Source organism: Fundulus heteroclitus, unplaced genomic scaffold (genome assembly GCF_011125445.2).
Source record: "Fundulus heteroclitus isolate FHET01 unplaced genomic scaffold, MU-UCD_Fhet_4.1 scaffold_505, whole genome shotgun sequence".
NCBI lineage: Eukaryota > Metazoa > Chordata > Actinopteri > Cyprinodontiformes > Fundulidae > Fundulus > Fundulus heteroclitus.
Window position 1 is genome coordinate 13,368 of NW_023396929.1, and position 19,133 is coordinate 32,500.

The window sequence follows — 19,133 nt, forward strand, 5'->3', positions numbered from 1 at the left end:
CAAAACAATAACGAAGAATATCTGTCAGTAAAACAACCTTGAGGTCATTAAATAAATGGACAGAACATCCCACCCAACCTGACCGAATAAAACAGAGAACAGTCTGTTTCCGCCATTACTAACCATTGTTTACGCTCACACACACACACACACACACACACACACACACACACACACACACACACACACACACACACACACACACAAAGGATGAAAGGTTTGTGCAGTAACAACGTTGAAAAGCTGTTGGTAGAATTTCATTACTTCATTACATTAATATTAAATGCGTTTCTGGTGTTTACGAAGGAACAAAAATATCCTCCGTGGAACTAATTTAATGCTTGACAGACAATACATATTCATCCGCGACTACATGAGTGTCAAAAACACGGGAGTACCCGGATGGACTGTCATGGCCGCCGTCGCTGTGGTTCCTCGGAGAAGAGAGGAGGAAGGCTGATGTTTTGTTGTGTGTGCTTTTCATGCCTGACCTTCTTCAACAATGCTGCACGTTTTTGAGAAACAGCCCGATCTCCATTTCGACTTAATAGTAAGCACAAACGTATTTTTCAGAACTTTGAATGTTTGTTTTGGTGAAAGCTGTATTTAGGTGTACTATATAAGTGCTGATTAAAGTCGTTAGTTTCAGGTTGTCGCAGAGTGGCAGCTTGTTTCATGAGCCGTTGTAGAAACAGGAGCAGTTCAGTAAAAATGTGGCCGCAGTGCTGGATGGCTGTGTTCATCCCGGAGTTTTTCCCGTGATGCAGTCTTTCACCTGAAGTAAAGTTACAGGGGAACAGGTCCTATGGACAAGTGAACTCCATTACGGAAACATTTTGCCAAGAGGCTATGGTACAGCTTTGTACTTACAGTCCATTTTCTGTTGGGCTAAATGTAAACTAGCTGGGGTTCTAACTCGCTGTGGCTTTCAGTCAGCACAACTTTTCCTGCTGATCCTTGTTAACGTTCCAATGAGAACGGTGTGGCCGGTAGCTGCCTACCTTCGACAACCTCTGGTGTTCACTTGTGCTTGGCTCACTGTCACCACTCTGCTGAATTACACATTGTTCAAGCTGAACAGGAATATTTGATATGTTGCACATTAGCTATCTGACATGAATCTAGTCCGTTCTGTTCATTCTGAGCCAAAGTCATAGCTTAAAGGGTCACTTCAGCTGTTTATATTTGTTATTGACCCCGTTGAATTTGGCTTATGTAGTTAGGCTCTGTTTGTACAAACCAGCAGTATTTCCTTTTTGTTTCTAAGGTTGCTCTAACATGATTCACAAGTTTTATTAGCAGTTCTAGTACTAAAACAATTTGTTGATTGATATTAAAAAAAGCCTACGTTTTGTCTTCACCTTGTTCTTCTTGGTTTCAGCTTTTTCAGAAAAGACTGTTTCATTTGCCTCTCAACATGTAAAAGCTAAGTCATAACAGTTCACCAAGTCATAAAATACTTAATACTTAGTTACTCGCAGACTCTACAGCCTGCATAAAATGCTGCTGGTCATCATACTCCTCTAATCTTGTTTGAAATTCATAAAAATAGGTTCTGTAGCATAAGGTTTTTAGTGTTATCCCCACAAAATTAAAGGGCATTTCAAATTGTACACCAAATAAATGAATCAGCTCAGCTGGCAAAGGATAAAATCTAACTTGATAAATTTGCTAAGATATATATTAGTTAAGTTAAATAGTTCAACCATGAAAAATATTTTAATTGGAGAGTTTAGTTTTAAGGTGGGTTGTGTTGGGGGGGGGTTAGAAATGGAATTGAATGCAGCAGAAAACATCTCTTTGGTGAATGAGATGAGTTTTCTTTTTTAGTAATCTATAGGGCAAAGACTCTGGGGAATTTTAACCATCTTTAATCAACACACTGGGAAAAAATGGCACTAAAATTTTAAGTGAGAATTTTTGGCTCGAAATAAGCAAAAAAAATCTGCCAATGGAACATGGTAAATTTTGCTTGACAAGATTTCTAGAAATAAGACATTTTACAAAATCTTGAAAATAGCCACAAAAACTAATTTTGACTAAAAATGTACTGCAATTGAGAAATTTTAGATCTTGTAATAAGCTTGAGGTGCTTTAAAGTAGTGTCCTTCCCCTCAAATGTAGCACTTTTTTTTTTTTACCTTACATGTCATCTTGTTTTAAGATGTATACAACTCATTCTTAGTCACACAATTGTGGCAATGATCTAGATTCAGGTATAAAATCCACTTAAAACAAGATTAGAATATTTTATGTTTAATGTTTTAAAACAAAATAATCTCAAATGAAGTATTTCTGACTAGCAGACTGCAAAAGTAATCTAAATACAAGTAATATTTTCTTGAACTGAGTGTATTTGCCCTGAAATTGAGTAAGATTATCTGTCACTAAAATTAGTCGTTTTTCTCTTTAAAATTATCATGCATTTGAAATAAGATAATGTAGCTGTTTTTTCTTAAGTTAAATGTGAAAAACCGTATTCTATTAGAAAACTGCTCAAATTAAGGTCAAATACAATTATATCAAGAAAATTATAACTCCTTTTTACTTTGTGCAGTGCTTGAAGAAGTGTTTTCACAGGATTATACCTCCTCCAACCAATTTGATATAAGATAAAAACTAAATAAAACTATTCTTTGACTTGAACACATTTAGTTTGCTTTCAGTATTCAGTACAAGAACACATACTGATATACTGCCTTTTACAACTGCTTAGTCAGTTTACTCTTACATATTTTAGGGACACCCATAACAAAATACTAATTTTTAACTATACAAAAAAATAGTGTTTGGGAGCCACTGTGTTAAACAGTCATAACTTAAAAATTTTCAAATCACTGCATTATTGAAACAGAAAAATACAAGTGAAGTGGCTACAGTTATAACATTGGCTAATATGTTCACAATGCAAACTTGCAAACAGATTGTTTCATGTTCAAACATGTTCAGGTCATGGGGAGATAGAACGCTCTACCTTAACGCACATGACCATTAACCTTACTGGCCACTTCCATTCAGCCATGCTCGCTTATAGGATAATGTGAGATCTCTCTCGTGGATTTTGTCCAAAAGAACCTCTGTCTGTATGAGTGAGAGCAGAGTAGCCACACATCTTGTGTAGGTAAGATGCAGTGTATAATAGTAAGCCATAAGGTATAAAACCCCCTCATCAAGCTTGTCTTTGGGAAATGTTGTTACTGGCACATCTCCTACCACAAGCAGGCAGTTGGACGAACACACAGTCAGGATTGGACAGGAGAGAGGGCGCTTCTTAAGTAGGTATCAGGATAGTCATTTTCCTTAGGATATCTGCAATTTTTTTTGTCAGTAAGATACATGATTTAAGAATCACTTTATTCCTATTCCGGGGTTATGGAAAGGAGGGTCTGTCGAATCTCTGATTCAGGGAGAGCAGTGTGGTTTTCGTCCTAGCTGTGGAACACTGGATCAGCTCTACACCCTCAGTAGGATCCTGGAGGGTGCATGGCATTTTGCCCAACCAGTCTACATGTGCTTTGTGGATCTGGAGAAGGCATTCAACCGTGTCCCTCGAGGGGTCCTGTGGGGGGTACTCCGGGAGTATGGAGTACCGGGCCCTTTAATAAGGGCTGTCAGGTCTCTGTATGACCGGTGTCAGAGTCTGGTCCGCATTGCCGACAGTAAGTCGGACTCATTTCATTTCATCTCATTTCCAGTGAAGAGTTGGGCTCCGCCAAGGTTACCCTTTGTCACAGATTCTGTTCATAACTTTTATGGACAGAATTTCTAGACGCATCCAAGGTGTTGAGGGGATCCGTTTTGGTGGCCTTAGGATTGCGTCTCTGCTATTCGTGGATGACTTGGTCCTATTGGCTTCATCAGGGCGTGATCTACAGCTCTCACTAGAGCGGTTTGCAGCCGAGTGTGAAGCGGCCGGGATGAGAATCAGTGCCTTCAAATCCGAGACCATGGTCTTGGGCTGGAAAAGGGTAGAGTGCGTCCTCCGGGTGGGGGAGGATATGCTGCCCCTAGTGGAGGAGTTTAAGTATCTTGGGGTCTTGTTCATGAATGAGGGGAAGATGGAGCGGGAGATTGACAGGCGGATTGGTGCGGCGTCTGCTGTGAAGCGGCCGCTGCACCGGTCCACTGTGGTGAAGAGAGAGCTGAGCCAAAAGGCGAAGCTCTCGATTTACCGGTCGATCTACGTTCCTACCCTCATCTATGGTCACCAGCTTTGGGTCGTGACCGAAAGAACGAGATCCCAGATACAAGCGGCCGAAATGAGTTTTCTCCGTAGTGTGTCTGGGCTCTCCTTTAGAGATAGGGTGAGGAGCTCAGTCATCCGGGGAGGACTCAAGAGTATAGCCGCTGCTCCTCCACGTAGAGAGGAGCCAGTTGAGGTGGCTTGGGCATCTGGTCAGGATGCCTCCTGGATGCCTCCATGGTGAGGTGTTCCGGGCACCTCCCACCGGGAGGAGACCAAGAGGAAGACCCAGGACATGCTATGTTGACATGTGGCCTGGGAACGCCTTGGGATTCCCCCGGAGGAGCTGGCTCTAGTGGCTGGGGAGAGGGACGTCTAGGCCTCCCTACTGAAGCTGCTACCCCCGCGACCCAACCCCGGATAAGCTGAAGACGATGGATGGATGGATGGATGGATGGATCAAGAAAAAAAAAAGATATAAGATCACACTATCATTTATAAAAAGATGGTCTATATTGCTTTATAATTATACTTTTATAAATACCAGAAGGTTACTTTTCAGCTGTCTCATATTTATTTACAGCTGTTTGTTAAAACATTTACCTGTGAGACATTTGGGATAAAACCTTGATTTGGAGAAGCCTTTTCATAATTACCTTAGGAAAAGAAAAACATATTGAGATAAATATTGTATATTGACAATTAGCCTAAAAATATCAACATATCTTTAGTCCATATTGCCCAGCCCCACTAGTTTGGGTTGGTTTTTTCTTAATGGGATAACACAGGCAACAAAATACACAAGGTAATCTGAGACCATAAACATGGAACTAGAAAAAAATGTCTTTAAAAAACAACTTAACTGTGACATCATCCAGAGAAGACGGCTCACCCGCTACTACCATCTAATGTAGAACAGATTACTAGATCAATGTGTGCTTCTGTGCTTTTTTGTCTCTCTTGTTGTGTCTCTGCTCTGTCTTCCGTAACCACAGTCGGTCGAGGCAGATGACCGTTCATACTGAGCCCGGTTCTGCCGGAGGTTTTCCTTCCCGTTAATGGGGAGTTTTTCTTCCCACTGTCGCTTCATGCTTGCTCAGTATGAGGGATTGCAGCAAAGCCATGTACAATGCAGACGACTCTCCCTGTGGCTCTACGGTTCCCCAGGAGTGAATGCTGCTTGTCGGGACTTTGATGCAATCAACTGGTTTCCTTATATAGGACATTTTTGACCAATCTGTATAATCTGACCCAATCTGTATAATATGATTGAACTTGATTTTGTAAAGTGCCTTGAGATGACATGTTTCATGATTTGGCGCTATATAAATAAAATTTAATTGAATTGAACTTTTTTGGGTGTCTTCAGGAATAAAACAAAAGTGTGATCGGGAAATATATAGTGAGCCTAGGTTTCTTTAGTTATAAGCTTTCTAATACTCTAAATCAATAAATTAGAACATAATTTGAATTAAATTGCAATAAAGTTACACACAACATCCACAGCAGAAGCCAGAGAAAAATCCGTCACACCTCCACAACCTCTGGTTTTCCTGTTTCTGTACGAATATGAGCTAAAACCGCATCTGAAAAATGAACTGCGCCTGTCTGAATGAAAAGTATTACAGCTCTGTGCGTGAACATAGTCAACAAACCGCATCTACCATCCCCACGCGCCCCCCCCCCCCACCAGCAGCAGCGGTGTGGGCGTGACATGCGCGTCAGAGCTTGTCACTAGTTCAATCACGACCCCATGAGCAGCGCTGTTTGTATATATATATATGTATGTATGTATGTATGTATGTATGTATGTATGTATATATATGTATGTATGTATATATATATATATGTATGTATATATATATATGTATGTATATATATCTATATATATATATATATCTATCTATATATCTATATATATCTATATATCTCTCTATCTATATATCTATCTATATATATATATATATATATAATTGTATGTATATATGTATATATATATGTATATATATATAGTGTGTGTGTGTGTGTACATATATATCACTAAGTTTGGCCTTAGATGTCTCACCTGCATGACAGTTTCCCTGATTGAGCATATTTGCCAGAATGATTGAAGCAGAGGCCACAAGCCCATATGCGATATTCAGCACAGTGTGGATATTTCATCTTAAATATGGCATAGAAGATTTCTTCTAAATAAGCTTAAATACATTTTCGTGTTAATACTGTAACGTTCCGTTTTGATACCCAAGCACCAGACCGAGGTTTTGCTGCTAACACTATTTTAGGACGAACATAACTGGACAGCTTTCACCCCGCCAGTCCCCCGAACCACCACTCCTTCCCCCGGAAGCCACACATTTTTTCCGGTTATGACCCAAACAACCCAACTTAAAGTTACAGTAAGTGTGCAACCAGCACTTAGCAATAAAGTCTATTATGGATCATTACAATACATTTTGTTTATTGATTAAATTTAGAGTTTTTGATTTTAATCTTTACAAAGAATATGTTTGTTTACACGTCTTTATGGTGTGGGGGGAAAAAATCGTCAGACTAGCCATTACAGTTTTCAGCTCGCGCACCCCCTAGTGGCATGTCGTGCACAGAATCCCTGCTCTAAATCATTCCAGAACAATTCACACAGCTCACCTCGAGGATGTGCACCAGGTGAGGATGAGCCTCACTTGCCTCTTATACCCTTTTTGGAAGAGCAGACATGCATGGAAACAGTGATGGCAGGACACGAAGGATATCAAGAGCCTATTCAGCTTTAATAGAAAAGATTAGTCAGTCAAAACAGCTGTAGATTATACACAAGGTCAAATCAGGTCAAAGGTTTCCAACAAAGAATTGGATAAGTGACAAGATAGCCATCAGGGGTGTGGTGATACATTTGGCTCACAATATCAGAGAAAATATTTGATTCTTAAGATGAGACGAAAATATTTAATTTTTTTTTTTTTAATCCTTTCAAATGAATAATTTTCAGGCTGGACTGACCACATGTTTGTTTTTGAATACATAATTTAATAATAGGTTTTCCAATAAATAAATTCAACCAACATTTATTTACTTATTTAACAATGAATTTATCCAAAATACATTTTGGATAAAAATATTTTGTTATTTTTCAAAGACCAATTTATCTTAATTGACTCCAATAAAATAGGAGGGCAGAGACTGAGATGGGGAGGCTAAGAGCAGCAAAAAGTCCAAACACTACATCAGCTACTGTTACTTTGAATGGGAGAAGTCAATTGTTTGTGATCACAAGAAAATCCCTTGATAACAGCAAAGAGAAATGGCTCTTGTTTGTAAATTGCATAGAGATGATGCTTTAAAGCCTGCAATATTGTCAGATTGCCTTTTTTACTAATTTTTATCTTGTGACATCTGTACCCACAAACCTGCTCACATTCATAATCTTCATAGATAAAGAAAATAATTTAAAGTTAAGGACAAACCTTAATGTATTCATTTTACAGTTAGGTTGCTTAAAGATCCACTTCAAACTCTGATGAACAATAATATAAGACTATAACTGCTTACCTTTGTCCATTCCCATTGGTGGTTTTGGCAATCTTTTTTGAAAAAATTCCACTTTCTGGCAGAAGTCCTGCCATCTTCTCTTTAGGTCACCAATGTAACTGATGATAATCCTTGTCTAGAATGGGTTGAAGCTCCTCCATGACCTATTAAATGTTCAATACACCAAATCAAGCATTTAATAAATCAATCAATAAAGAAATCGGTTCAGATTTTGTTAATACCAAGCATTTAATAATGCACAGTAAATAATGACTTGCATGTGCATTGTCGTTGAAACAGGGATACACCTCTAGAACCTTCTTGGGTCTGTCCTCACGAATTGCATCTGAATCAATGAATGCTCTTCTTGCTTGAAAATCCAAATTCACAAAATGAGAGAAATCCTGGTTACCTGACTCCGCCAGATAGATTTGCCCCGCATATCCATCTGGAAACCTTCCGTTGAAGTAATTTTGGGAAGGGGCGGAAATACTGGTTAGCTGATTGGCCTATGTTGGTGATAGACGGGCCAAATAAACCAATCAGATTCGTCGTCGCTCTGTTACGAGCGACGACGAAAACACAACCACAAGCCAAGCTACTCTTGCTGCTGCAGGTAAAGGCTCGTTAGCTCAGCAAATAAATACTCTGTAATTCAGATAAAACTTGCTCGATAGCCGCGCTAACGCTAGTTTCATCGGCTGAAGCCGCCATGTTGTTTAGACTGAACTGACGCGCTTCTCGTTGCGTCACACCTCAACCCGCCTCAAAGCCAACGCTGATTGGACGTTCGTTTGGTGAACGGCTCCAAATTTTCTTTAACGGAGGGTAGCCAGACTGATCTGCGAGTGAAACCTTGAAAGCTCGCGAGATCAGGGTGGTCTCACGAGGCTAAAATCCTGGTGGTTTGGATTCCTTTTTTTATACATTGATTGTAGGGTCTTGTAGTGCTTGACTGAGGTTGCTGGACTGTAGTTGGATGGGCTTTTAACACCTGTTGGCCTGTTGGCTATAACACACAATGTGCTTCATTAAAAAGTTGTTTGTGTAATGCTAACTCACAGAAATATGCTGAAAAGTTAGAATATGTTCTGTGGAGTTCTATTTTCGCTCAATGGTAAATGGCTTGTATTTGTATAGAGCTTTAATTTGTCTGACCCAAAAGCACTTCACATTACAGGTAGTCATTCTCACATTCACACCTTGACGGTGGTGAGCTATGTTAGTAGCCACAACTACCTTGGGGCTTACTTGATTCATAAAGCAGCGACGCTACGGTCAAGCTACTGGAAAATGTAGTTTAACTAATAGCTTCGCTACATGTAGCGGCACTACTGCCCATCACTGTATACCTACAACCATGCAACAAGACAAAGCTGAAACAAAAACATGCACATAAAAAATCCACCATCCTACACATACACTGTGACCTAAACACATTTATTACAATTTTAAAATTGTTCATATTCCCCATCTCCTTATGCCCTCAAGATTGCAATCATACTGGTCATTGTGTTTCGTATGAGACAACATCTGAGCTCTTTTGACATTTGGCAGTTGCACTATTCCGCAGTCTTTGACAACTGAAAGTACTGTTGTCTTATTTGCTTAAGGTCAGTGTCAGTACATATTCTGGAAAGGATAACTTCACCACCTTTTCAGTAGTTTTTGCTATAGAAAGATTAGCCTTCATTGGAGGAGACGTCTGTTGTACTGGCGGCACTTCAATGGAGAAACAGCTTGGCAACATTACATTCAGAAATATTGCTGGTAAATTTAACTGCCAAATGAATTAGCCTTTGTATTTTTACATGTACATTTAATGGTAGCCAAAGGGCCTATTGCAAGCTCTACTTTTCTGAGCTTCTAACTATTAAAACTGTTAACTATTTAAACTTCAACCCTTACTCTAACCCTTCACCCACTACAAACAACAACAAGAAATCGTACTCAAAAGCCCCATTTACACTACCCTTGTTAAACCGATCCAGGCCAAGCTCGGTCCGAGCTTGGATCAGTTAACCAAGCCGAGCCTCGTTCTGACGACTGTTTACACATCACGCTATCTCGGTTCCTTGGTTTCCTCGCCTCCTGGTGACGATCTGCGGTACTACTGCTCTCTGGGTTTGAGGGTGGCACCAAGCAAATCAAAATGGCGGTGCCCGTAACATTCAGGCAGTTATGCTTGGTGATACGTCTTTGTTTGCGGTGAGTCAGGCGAAGACGGCAACTTCTAGTGAATTTACTTGACAGAGTCGGCTTTTGGGAAGTGGATAAGACAAACGAACGTCTAATAAAGATTTACAGACGCAGGAAACGACAACAGACGCTGAGCAGAATCTTCACTGGAAATCGTGTGTCACGGTAGGGAAGCTAGTATTTTTATGAATGTCTGAAATGTCAGCTGACCGCACGGAGATGACGCGGTCTGCTCATGCGCTCTTCGTTATTAGATAACTGAGATAGGGAAAAAACGAGCCGAACCCACCTCTGGAACTTGCCTGCATTTAGCGCGGTCCGGTTGTGTCTAGCTCGGTTCAGTTCAGTTTGCGTACCATTTACACTTGATAGTTATCTCGGTTACCGAGCTCGGACTGGTCTCGGCTCGGTTAAAAAAGGGTAGTGTAAACGGGGTAAAATACAACCTGATGTAGCGCGGGGGTTAGGCTCCCACCCTGTTCAGTTAACGACCTGGCCCTATGAGGCATAAAGAGGTAATTTTTGCTACAAGTCGCAACAAAGTATTTATCAGTGGTAGCTAATACTGATTGATAGTGGAGCTAGAGTAAATGTCTAACTCCAAAATCTCTTTGGCTAACTTCTCTGAAGACTGCTTGGTAAACCTCAGCCTGAAACAAAGTGGATTGTTTTTTTTGATTAATTGTTCAGTCTGAAGCAATTCCTACATTAATACCACCTGATGGAGAGAACAGAACCATAACCATCTGTGTTTCTCACTTCAGCACTCCCCTGGACCATTGTCCAAGGGAGTGCTGCAGACTGACAACGAGACTGCCCGTCCCCAAAAGAAGGTCATGACATGTAGTAATTTTACATAACGGTAATCAAATTTATCACCAGATCACATTCTGTGCTATTCCTATCCCTATGTGGTCACTCATCTACTTTCAACTCTCTCAAGAAACCCCAAACGTTACAAAGCTGAATGAAAAGGTGTGCTTCATGTTCTATCCCCAACCAGATTCAGGCTGAGTCATGCATTCTCGCAAGCAGGTGAACACATGTGCTCCTGCCAGCAAATGGAGTGCAGCCTTTAAAGGCAGGGACAGGGTGGTCACTGGTCACAGGGAGGTTCATGAGGATTCCTGAACTGCAGGTTTTGTTTTTCAAGCAAAGCTGATAATGTGTTATTTTTTTCTACCCCATAAAACTGCACCATTATATAAACTCAAAGTGTTATGTTATGAAATAATATGCATTGCATATTGAATGCACATACTATAATGTACCAGTTTTCTGTTAATTGCACTTGCCACAACACAGTAATTGTTAATAAACAATGTTTTTGAAAAAGCAACAAGATTGTTTTGGCACATTTAAAAAAAGTATGACTGTAATGCATGTACAGAAAATAGATGTAATTATTCCCTATACTGATTATGCCACTCAAATTCAGATTAGGATTTACAACACATTTTGCGTATGTTTCAAACTTGTCGTACATTCTGTACACAAGGGGGTTATACTATTATTGACCTTTCATCAGCAACTGAAGTAAAACCATTGTTATTCACCGTTAATACAAGTGTAAACTTTGGTGTAAACTTTGATATGAACAGAGAATCCGCTAAGAAAAAAATATAAACGTGTTTCATTTACAGTTTTAGCCAGTTATGAAAACGATAATCTTGAGCCTAGTAGAATTTCATAAAACAAAATATTTGTCAAAAGTGAAAACCCTAACCTGTTCACAGCAAAAGCATATTTTGCACATGTGCTAATTTATAAAACATGAATTTTAGCACTTTCACTGTATGTTACAGTAATGTTAAAAAAAACTATTTCTGCACAGGGAGCAAGTTAATCAGTAACATTTTAACCTGTCTTCATTTAAATATATTTAGTATTTGTTACCTCTTAACGTAGACACAGCCACATCATCTAACTCAGGGGTGCAAACTCATTTTTATACTGGGCCACTGGCATCATGAAGTCATTAAAAGGGCCACACGTATAGATGACACTTCTGATTAATTTCAGTTCACACACGTGTGTGTGTGTGTGTGTGTGTGTGTGTGTGTGTGTGTGTGTGTGTGTGTGTGTGTGTGTGTGTGTGTGTGTGTGTGTGTGTGTGTGTGTGAGGCCAGGCCTCACTTGTCATCATGGAAAGAAAGAAAATATATTAATAATGATAACATAATATAAATTGTGATTCACTCAGTCATTTGTAATAAAAGTATTTTTTTTTAATCTAATTTCCTTATTTTATATCATATTCTATTTAAAATCAGACTTTTCGCTATTTTTCATGTAAATCCTTGGTGGCGCTTCATAGCGATGCCGGTGAGGCCGCAGCGAGCTTGGCCTCCCCTGGGATTGCGCAATCCCATGTTAACTGCGCTGGCTTCCATTCTGTGAATGCATCTTCCTGTCACTAGATCATTTGTTCAAACAGTTATGAACTGATTTTCCACAATTTAATGTATATGGATTACGAATTGTGTTTTGGTCATCAAACTGTGTGCAGGTAACAGGTTTTCGTGTGCTGCTGCGCGATCATAAAAGGCAAAACACTGGTTGTAGGTGAGGCCGGCAGTTCCTTGGCCTCTAGGCAGGGGGCGCTCAAGGGGCACCACTCGTAATCCCAAAACTTTAGAGTGACAGCAGGTTATGGAAGTATTATTAGCGAGTTATGCTAAACAAGTAAAGCACTAAAAAGACTCTAAACATACAGCCGGAACAGGACTGATCAAGGAAAGCTTTCCTCCCTGGTAGTGAGCTTCACTGAGACTGAGAGACTTTGAAAACTGAAGAAGATAAATAGAACGTTTACGGGAAAATGACCGATATTTTTGTTCAGAAAGAGCGCCGCATGGACTTAATTTATAAGTAGAGGTAAGACAGAGATAATCACTCATGTTTTGTTTTTGTAATGAAATGTGCATCATGTGTTTTATATTTTTAGAATGTGTTACAAATGCAGAAATCCAACTTCCAGTTTTGAAGTCGTAGGGAGAGGACGCTCACGCGAAGGCCCCCCTGGCTCACTTTTTGTTATTCTCCCTTGGAACTAACTTTCTGCACAATTTTTACTACTGAAGTTGCTTTGACAGTTGTCTCAGTAACGAGCATGTCCAAACACGCAAAATCAGTTAACTTACAAACTCCGGCGACACGTGCAGCGGGCAAGCTAGCATCTTTTGCAGCTAGCAACCTTCCAACAACAGCGGGGGATCCTGTGACACCCGAGAAACCTGCAGCAACGGTGGTGGCCATGGACCAACTGGCAGCTGAATTTGCTAAACAGCGAACATCACTCAAAGAAGATCACCACTACTCTTATTACGCCATTAGTCTTCATTGGACTCACTACAGACAACAGTGACCTCATTCCAGGGCCATCTCACCGCCGTCGAGTCGGTGGCAGGAGATAACTTAGAGCGGATAACAGCGGCCGAGTCTACCATCAAAACGCTCCAGAGCCAGACCCAGTCGCTGCTGGACCGGTGCGACAACCTCGAGAACCGCTCACGGAGATCTAATCTCCGCATATTGAATATTCCCGAGGGCAGTGAAGACTGCAAAGATCCCTTAAAGTTCATGTCGGATGTCTTGATGGAAGTGATGGGTCCCGATGTTTTTTCTACACCGCCTGAGCTTGAGAGAGCCCACCGTACCAGGACCTCCAGAGCCACCCAGAGATTTTCCCCCCGGGCGTTCCTGGTCTGCTTCTCCAGATTCTAACATAAAGAAGCAGCTCTGCGTTGGATCAGGAATCATGCGCTTAAATACAGAGGCGCCGCTATAAGGATCTATCAGGATGTTTGTTTTTTTTTTTGTATTTTTTTTCTTCCCCCATCTCATATTTAATCTAGTTAAACATGGTAAATCGTATCAATGCAGAAGTGGCTTCTATACCATTCGTTAGTTGGAATGTGAGGGGTTTAAATGGGCCCGTTAAGAGAGCCAGGATATTTAACCATCTAAAGTATTTAAAATGTGATATTGCATCCACCTATTGTTAAAAGATCAAGCCAGACTTAAAAAGAGATGGGTGGGTAATGTGTTCCATTCAAATCTTAATTCTAAAACTTGTGGAACAGCTATATTAATCCATAAAAAAATTCAGTTTAATGCTACTGCTGTTGTTTCTGATCCACAAGGACGATTTGTGATGGTTTCAGGGGTCCTTTATCACAAGCCTGTAGTTCTAGTAAATATCTATGCCCCGAATTGGGACCATGAAACGTTTATGGGTAAAATCATATCACTAATCCCAGATCTGAATTCACAACAGTTGATTTTCGGTGGGGACTTAAACTGTGTGATGAATCCAACACTTGACCGCTTGAGTTCTAAAACTACAAACCTCTCTAAAAAGACCAAACTATTATCAGTTTTTATGAACCAGATAGGAGGTGTTGACCCCTGGCATTTTCTATATCCACAAAGTAATGTACATCACTCATACAGCAGAATAGACAGTTTTTTCATTGACCAGAACCTTCTGCCCTCTGTCAAAAAAGTTCAATATTCATCTATAGTAGAATCAGATCATGCCCCTGTATTACTTGATCTTGCATTTCCTCTCTATCAGTTACAACACTCCACCTGGAAATTAGACAGAAACCTCTTGGCTGACGAGAGCTTTTGTGAAATGATATCCCAAAAAATAGAGGACTTTATAAATTTCAACAAAAATGATGATATCTCTCCTTCTCTCCTGTGGGAAACATTAAAAGCGGTGGTTAGGGGTGAGATCATAGCGTACTCAGCTAAAATAAACAGGATGAAAAGAAATAAGCAAGAGGAGCTTATTAAAGCAATATCTATGGTTGATGCTCAATACTCTGTCTCCCCTTCCCCCGAGCTCTACAAGAGGAAGCTGGACCTCCAAACACATTATAATTTACCATCAACTCAAAAAACAGAACATCTCCTATTAAAATCACGAGGGCATGTTTACGAGCACGGTGACAAGGCTGGACGTTTATTAGCACTTTAACTCAAGTGCCGCTCAGCCTCTAAACAAATCCTTTAAATTCACAAAGAGGATGGCACCCCAACTATTGATCCAGACAAAATTAAGGACACATTTGCCTCATTTTACTCGAATCTGTGTACTTCAAAGATGACAAATAAGTGCTCCGACATGGAACATTTCTTCAATAACCTCCAGCGGTTATAACCTAACAACGGTTCACAGGACTGAATCCGAACTTCCATTAAACTGTAAGGAAATCATTACTGCAATAAAAGCAATGCAGAGTGGCAAGGCACCAGGCCCAGATAAATATCCTATAGACTTCTTTAAAGAGTTCTCTAATAAACTATCAACAATTCTACTTGATATGTTTAATGACTCTCTGTCCCATGGGTCACTCCCGCAGACATTGACTGAAGCATCAATTACCCTCCTACTTAAGCCAGGTAAAGATAGCAAAGAATGTGGCTCTTACCGACCCATCTCCCTCCTAAACTGTGAAGTAAAATCTTGGCCAAAGCCCTTGCCTTACACCTTGAAACAACAATCTCTGCTGACCAAACTGGTTTTATTTCTGGCCGCCATTCATTTACAAATATCCGTCAGCTCCTAAATGTTATCCACTCTCCTGCATCCAGCGCGGTACCTGAAGTGGTTATCTCGCTGGACGCAGAGAAAGCTTTTGATCGGGTAGAATGGGGATATTTATTTGCATGTTTAAAGAAATTTGGATATGGGCCCAATTTCGTCTCATGGATTAAACTTTTGTATACCTCTCCCAAAGCCTGTGTAATCACAAATGGTAAACGCTCACGGTACTTTCAGCTGTCAAAGGGCACCCGTCAGGGCTGTCCAACCAGTCCATTGTTGTTTGCCTTAGCCATAGAGCCCCTGTCTATTATTCTCAAAACATCACCATCCATTACTGGGATCACTAGGAAGGGTAGAGAGTTTAAGGTATCTCTTTATGCAGATGATTTGCTAATGTATGTATCTGACCCTGTTTTATGTGCTCCTCATATTATCCACACCCTGAGGAGGTTTGGCACCCTCTCTGGGTACAAACTGAACTTCAGCAAAAGTGAATGTTATCCTGTTAATGACTTGGCTCTTCAAATACAGGATGGTGCCCTGCCGTTCCATCTGTCTAAAAATGGCTTTAAATACCTGGGCATTAATATTACAAGGGATATGCAGAATCTTTACCAGGAAAATTTCTCAGTTATTCAAGAAAATTAAATTAGATTTGAAAAAAAATGGAAATTACTTCACTTATCCTTGGCAGGGAAAGTGAACTGTATCAAAATGAACGTGCTCCCCAGAGTTTTTTTTTTACCTGTTTCAAAGTATCCCACTTTATCTCCCTAAGTCCTTTTAAGTCTATTGATAAGGCTCTAATTTCATTCATATGGAACGGGAAGAAACCTAGAATACGGTTATAACTGTTACAGAGGCCTAAAAACCAAGGTGGCTTAGCCCTTCCAAATCTATGTCACTACTACTGGGCCTCAAATGTTCAAAAAATCATGTACTGGCTCCACACTCCCGATGCGGACTGGTGCCATTTTGAAGCTCTTGCATCTCCACTTCTCTCAGAGCCCTGATTACCTCCAGCCTTCCCCTCCCTTCCTTACAATACACTAACAATCCTATAGTCATAAACACCCTCAAAATATGGTCTCAGCTTAGATAGAGCTTTGGGTTTAAAAACCTTCTCTATCTGGGTCCCATACACAATAATCACCTTTTCCTCCCAGCTAAGATAGACTCTGAATTTACACTTTGGCAGAGACGTGGCATTCTTAATTTTGAGGACTTGTACTTAAATGATTCCTTTGGAAGCTTTGAAGATGTATCACTAAATTTGGCCTCCCTCAGTCTAGCTTATTTCGGTATTTCCAAGTCCACCACTTCCTTCAACATCATGATCCCAGCTTTCCATACATACCATCACCTCCTGGTCTAGATGATCTGTTAAAATCTTTAATTCTAAACGACTGATCTCCAGAATCTGTGATAGTACATTCTCTTTTAAAAACACAACTCTGGATAAGATCAGAGCAGACTGGGTGGATGAGCTGGGGGAGGACTTGGAAAAGGACACTTGGGAGAATGCATTACTAAGAGTAAACAGCACTTTCTGTGCCAAGCTAAACATTATACAATTTAAGGTCCTACATCACATTCACCTTTCCAAAGCAAGACTAGCTAAAATATATCCTAACACAGATGCAAGATGTGACAGGTGTCGAAATACTCCGGCTGATTTAACACACATGTTCTGGTCATGCCCAGCCCTGGCAACCTACTGGTCCACCATCTTTAAAACATTGTCAGAAGCATTGAATACTAATCTTCAACCCAACGTAGCTATGGCCATATTTGGTGCCATAGATGGAAGAGATATAACACTAAGGGAAGGCCATAGAAACATAATTGCTTTTACAACGCTGCTTGCATGTAGAAGAATTTCATTGCATTGGAAATCCAAAAATCCACCCAAGGTGTCTTTGTGGTTTAGTGACCTCACACACTTCATACAATTAGAGAAAATAAAATATACTCTAAGGGGATCCAAGGACAATTTTTTCTCTGTCTGGGGTCCGATATTGACACATTTAGGTAAACTTAAAACTGTGCCCACTTAATGATCCTCTGGCAGTCATCCTGCGTTTGAATCTGATTTTGATTTTGCGCTCTCCTGCTGATCACAGGGGATTTCAACCATGCCTCCCTTCGTTCCACCCTCCCCACTCTCACCCAGTACGTCACGTGTACAACAAGGGACAATAAAACTCTGGACCTTTTTTATGGCAATTTGAAGGACGCCTATACCTCCGTCCCCCTCCCCCCACTCGGACGCTCGTATCACAACCTCGTCTACCTGCTCCCCCATTACTTTCCACTGGTGAGGAGGACAATCCCCACCCTGTGGAAGACCTCCTGGTACCTCCTGGTACCGGTTCCCAAAACGCCGCATGCCAGGGAACCGGCCCACTTCAGACCAGTCACCCTGACCTCCCACCTGATGAAGACCATGTAGCGCCTCATCCTAGCTCACCTACGCAACGTGGTTAGCCCCACTCTGGACCCGGTGCAGTTTGCCTACCGGCCCAACATCGTAGTAGAGGGTGCCATCATCTACTTGCTGCAGCGGGTGCTCACCCACCTGGAGACCACGGGGAGCGCAGGGAGAGTCATGTTCTTTGACTTCTCCAGCGCTTTCAACACCATCAGACCGATGCTACTGAGGGGGAAGCTGGAGGACGCTGGAGTGGACAAACATCTAGCTGACTGGACCATCGACCACTGACCGCCCTCAGCATGTGAGGCGGCACGGCTGTCAGTCAGAGGTGGCACTCTGCAGCACCGGGGCCCCCTAGGGCACTGTCCTGTCTCCATTTCTTTTCACCCTCTACACTTCGGACTTTACTTAACACACAGACAGCTGCCACCTTCAGAAGATCTCTGATGACTCAGCCATTGTGGGCTGTGTTTCTGTGGGGAACGAGCTGGGGTAACGGTCAGTCATCATGAACTTTGTGGACTGGTGTGAGAAGAACCATCTGTGATTAAACACCAGCAAAACCAAGGAGATGGTGATTGACTTCAGGAGAAGGCCCCCACCTCACTCACCTGTAAACATCCAGGGGCAGGACATAGAAACTGTGGAGAGTTTCAAAAACCTGGGTGTTCACGTCAACAATAAGCTGGACTGGACACATAACACCGACGCTCTATACAAGAAGGGCCAGAGCCGCCTCCACCTCCTGAGGAGGCTGAGGTCCTTTGGAGTGTGCAGGCCTCTGCTTAAGATCTTTTATGACTCTGTGGTGGCCTCAGCCCTCCTCTACGCTGTCGTCTGCTGGGCTCCTGGCAGTACAGAGCAGGACAGAAAGAGACTGAAAAAGCTGGTGAGGAAGGCCACTTCTGTTCGCTGCAGTCTGAGATCGAAGTGCTCTGTTAGGAAAAAAAAAAGAAAAATGCAACAAGCTTTTTTTATTGCCATGATTAATCATGCTCAAATGACCAGAACACATATAAAAAAGGAAAAACAATTGCAGTTACAATTACAATAACACAACCATCATAACAAAAGTTTATGGAAATAAAATTAGAACATGATTTGAATTAAATTGCAATAAAGATACACACAACATCCATTTTCAGGTGCATCGGTGACTCGGCGAGAGATGGAAAGTGACACTCAGACTAGGCAAACCTCCACAAACAACCTGAAACGTCTTTTAAGCAGAG

At 41.2% G+C, this 19,133-nt stretch overlaps 1 protein-coding gene across 1 annotated transcript in view; it reads left to right on the forward strand.

Moving 5' to 3' along the window:
* The first annotated feature begins 212 nt into the window (after positions 1-212).
* LOC105924069 (zinc finger protein 518A) overlaps positions 213-19,133 on the forward strand; it is a 38,265-nt gene continuing 19,344 nt past the window's right edge. The window contains exon 1 of the mRNA XM_036132431.1: positions 213-550. The gene's annotated coding sequence lies outside the window, so the exon portion shown is untranslated. The remainder of the gene's footprint in view (positions 551-19,133) is intronic.